This window comes from Porites lutea, chromosome 4 (genome assembly GCF_958299795.1).
Source record: "Porites lutea chromosome 4, jaPorLute2.1, whole genome shotgun sequence".
In the NCBI taxonomy this organism is placed as follows: Eukaryota; Metazoa; Cnidaria; class Anthozoa; order Scleractinia; family Poritidae; genus Porites; species Porites lutea.
In genome coordinates this window covers 19,193,281-19,197,797 of record NC_133204.1, presented here as the reverse complement: position 1 = coordinate 19,197,797, position 4,517 = coordinate 19,193,281, and positions in this window count along the sequence as shown.

Below are 4,517 nucleotides of genomic sequence, written 5' to 3'. Positions count from 1 at the left end.
AGTTGAAACTGTTATGTCGGATTTTATTCCACAACACTTCTTTGTCATTGGTGTTGTATATCAAAACGCTAAAAACTCCTCTTCATCATTATCCAACTTGAATAATGCTGCCATCAAGAAGTCAAGACCATGTTGGTTGATAATTAAGATGCATCAAGCAAAGCATTTTTTAGGTGTTTTTTTTTTATGGTGCTTACTATTGTGGAAAAGGGAAAAAATGGATGGGTGAAAGCTTTAAATGCCAGCTTTTTTTCATGAAGATCCATGATGTTTTACTTGTTTTAAGCTAGAGGTGTTATGATGATAAATATTGCAAAAACATGCACAAATTTTTTGGAAAATAAACAGGCAAAAAACCCAAAAATATTAATCTTATTGTTTGCACTTACAGCGTAGATCCATATTGGTTAATTATCTGCAGTTATGCTCTGTTTTACAGGAACAACATCACATTTAAGTGACTTCCATGTATAACGTGACTACCTTCCTGAACATGTACTCAAGGAATGTAACTTTTGAAATAAGGTCACATCCATGTTTTCTATCTGTCCATTAATGAAAAAATTTCATCATTGTGTACACCAAATAAGTTGAAGGGCCAGTTTGATTTAAGCAATGATTCTCATAAGAAGTAGGCAATAATCAACAGGCCACATCCAAAGCCACTGTTGACCAACGTGGTGTTAATCGGTTAATTAAATACAATCCTCTGGGCCTATTGGTTGATTTACAGTTTAAGTGCAAAATTTGGACACATATCGGAAAGCTTTAACACTACCTACATACGTCTGCTATCTGTCAACGAGCGCATGTAGATAAACTTCTCCAATCAAACACAAACTAAAACTCGTTCCATTTCCTTCCAAACATAAAGCAAAGACAGTAAAGCTAAGGTATTTTATGTAAAGGTTTTTTTAACAATATGCTTGGAAATATAAGTTGTCACTCGAATAGCTCACATTTGATGGTATTCGTAATGTTCAAAGGATTACAGCCTTCCAGCAAACCTATTTGTAATCTGCTGCTTCCAACAGACTCAAAAGTTTTGTTTACCATGAGAAAACTGTGTTCTTCCAGTTCCACTGCATAGAGCTGTGGCCCGCTTGACAGAAATAAAAACTCTTCTGTACTGAACTCTAGTCCATGTGCATCAATTGTTTCCTGTCCCCTGCACAAGTACAAACACGCAATGGCCAGAATTGTGAACTGCCTATTGTTGGAAATTGGAATATGCTGTACTTCAAGCTAACTTTTCTTGACTTGGAAAATAACAATTTGGTCCATGGTCAGTCAATTTCAAATATCCAGGCGTTTCAAGTTTGTTTCAGTTAGCATCATCTCATGTCTCTTGGAAATGGTTATCTGACAAATGCATTGAAGCCTGATTGAAGCTTGAGAGAGATCTAAATGCCCTGCATGGTATAACAGGTTACAGATTTCCTGTTCCTGACAGCTCAATAAACCAGTTCCTCTTGATGACACTCCACAAGCTTGAGTGGTCCGAGCCAAATCACTAAGGTCCAGAAAGCAAAAAAAATCCTTAAATATTGCTAAATAAACACATCTGTAATGTTCACTCAAATTGCACAGACCAGCCAGCATTGTATTGCCATGAAAGTTCTTTGGGATTTTGCCATAGATATACATGTAGCTTCTTTTCACACCTCCCGGGAACTTTCACAAGTGCTTCTAACTAGTACTTTTCATGAATTTTGCCAGAAGCATTTCGGGGCTTCATTTTCATCAACCATAACACTCCTGCATGATGAAGGATGTGATACGATGTATAAATTATCATGCAAAAGGAATTCTGCTAACAAATTCAGTACACTGCTTGAAGAAGGGAGGCTTGATGAAGAAGGTTGGCTGTTTGCAGGAGAGCTTGCTTATGCCATTAAAAGAGATGGTGGCAGCACTTTGCAACAAAAAAGAATACCAGTAGGCAACTTGCCTTGGTGCGTGGAGGGCCAATTCACTTCCTGGATATTAATCCTCAATCTCCTGAAAGGTGTTTGACATGAGGATTATTAGGTTGGTTGGTGCACTTAGGCTTTGTGGGGTACTTTGGAATCTTGATGGGCTACACAGTCTAAATGCAACGTAGCAGAAATTCTTTTGCATCTGTTACTATTTGTTGCAGAGGCTTGTTGCAGTTTCTTTCCAAAATTGTGAACACGTGGAAAATGTCTTGGTAACCACAAGTTTATCCTTCTAGGAAAAAGTGACATCACTGTAGGAATTGGTAGAATGCCACCACCATATCTGGTACACAAAAAATTTAATACTTCTATTGCGTTTTTTGCAGTACTTCCTATAATAATTATTATAATGATAATTAAATGAAAAATAAGAGTAACTGCTTTAGTACTGATAATTTATTGACATACATAACTACAGTAAGAGACTATCCTATAGATATAGTTAACATTTAAGTTTGATAATACTTTGTCATGCTAATACAAGTAATCCATAGGACAAGTAAGGAGGAACATCATTTACATTGAAAGCAAGGTTGATGGGACAGCTTAAGAGTTGGTGACTTATTTGCTCATTATTTTTGCCAGACAAACTAGTTTTTATTAGAGAATAGAGTAAACGGTTAGAAGATTTAAGTAATACAAAAAGAAACAAAATGGGATTGGTGGAGAAAGAAAACAGATGGGAACGTTGCCATAAAAAAAAATATATAAATTAATTTTCATCTCGACTCTTCATCCCATAAGGTTAAAGTGTTTTGGCCTTTGACGTTAGAAATCCTTTGTGGGCCTTATGGATGCTGTCCCTGTGTGAATTCATGAGTTTGAATGGAATGTGTTCTATGTCCTTGATGGAATGACTTGGAAGAGTGAAGTGGTCTGAAACAGCGGTAGGCTGGTTAAGGTTTTGTTGATTTAAGTGTAAACTGGGGTTGACGGGCCTACTTGACTCCCCAGCACAATTAAAATAGCCTTTTTCATAGTTTGGCTCTCGCGAGTATGTCTTTGAGCGACGGCTGTCTTGTATATGATGTGAGGGACGGATTTTTGTAGATTTCGCTCAGTAATGGCTGTTGTTCTATTAAATGCCAGTTTTTCGTGAGAATATGCTTTAGGTTAAGCACTGATGGTTGGTATGAAGTCTATTCCTTTCTTTCTTTTCGGCAGCTCTACTCTCTTGGACCGCTTCTTTGCATGAAACAGCAATACTACCTTTTTTGTCCCCATTGACCTCAGAACAATATGGTCTTTCCAAAGAGCCGTTGTTTACAGTTTTTACTTTCGCAGCATTGCTTATCTTGGATTGGCATACCTTTGCTCTTTTGAGCTGTAATGTGTTGTTCCATCTAAGGAGCCCAAAAAGCCATTTCATGAGAAAGAGGTATGCAGTGGAATGATAGGTCCTAAGAATTAAGAAAAGTTTACAAACCAGTTTACTTCTGCCCGTGACTACCACCAAAAGCAAAAACCTTAATTGAGTGCAATTAGAAAATCCCAATTAGCACAATGTCGCCAGCAAGGTCATGTGGACAATACTCTATTACTTTTTTTCGCAGACAAGCCAAGGATAAGCTGCAAAAAGTATTTAAAGTGAAAAACAAATCACATCTCAAAATTGTACAATAATATTCTCTTAGGAATTGTTCTATTGCATCCTAAGTTATAGTCTACCCTTGTGCACTGAAGTAGATGAATGTCGTGCAGTCTATAGGTCCAGTGTGGTTACATAGAAAAATACTTGCTTGCAGTTTGAAGTAAAGTCTTGTGAAGAGAAGGCATACTCATTTATTGCACCTTGAGCTCCTTGACTTGTAACCCCAGCCCTTCTTGTCCTTTATGAGTAGGAGAAGTTTATCAAATACGTGGCGTTTGTTAGGGAGTCAAAGTCTGGATGATCGAGCATGCAGTTGTCTTTAATTGCTCTCAAGGTTTGTGTTCCTATGGCTGCTGCGCCTTTCTTTCAGCAACAAAACGCCAAGGAATTCAACTAAAGTTTTATATCAAAGTTGCAATTGCACCCACATTCAGAATTATTTCCAAACAAGGAAAGATTGGTAAGTGCCTGAGTCAACCTAATCTAGTGCATATGCACTCTTGTGAATCACAATTTTAAGCAAATAAAGTTTTATTTTCAGTTACACTTACTATCCATCTTAGGTTAGTTAATTCTCAGACCTATCCTGTAATATTACTGATGTTAAACCACTATTACTTTCTTTGTGCGGTTCTTTGTAGCCTTCAGGGTTTCAGTTTTGAAGCGCTATGGCTCCATGAGTCTGCTGACTATGCCAAAATCTCCTCTGTTTTCACTTTCTGCTGCCTCAGAAATGTTCCCAGAGCTCGACTTACAGTCCAAATCTTGAGAACTAGATATTAATGGTTTAAGGAATACGTGACAATAAAAAAGGAGTCCAGTATAAGTTTGCTGAGATGTGTGATTCACTCAATTGGAAGAATTCGATTTCACTGCCAGGTTTCCTTGACATCTTGACACAGTTGAGTGTCAAGTACAAAGCATGATTGGGATTATTGCAAGCTGAC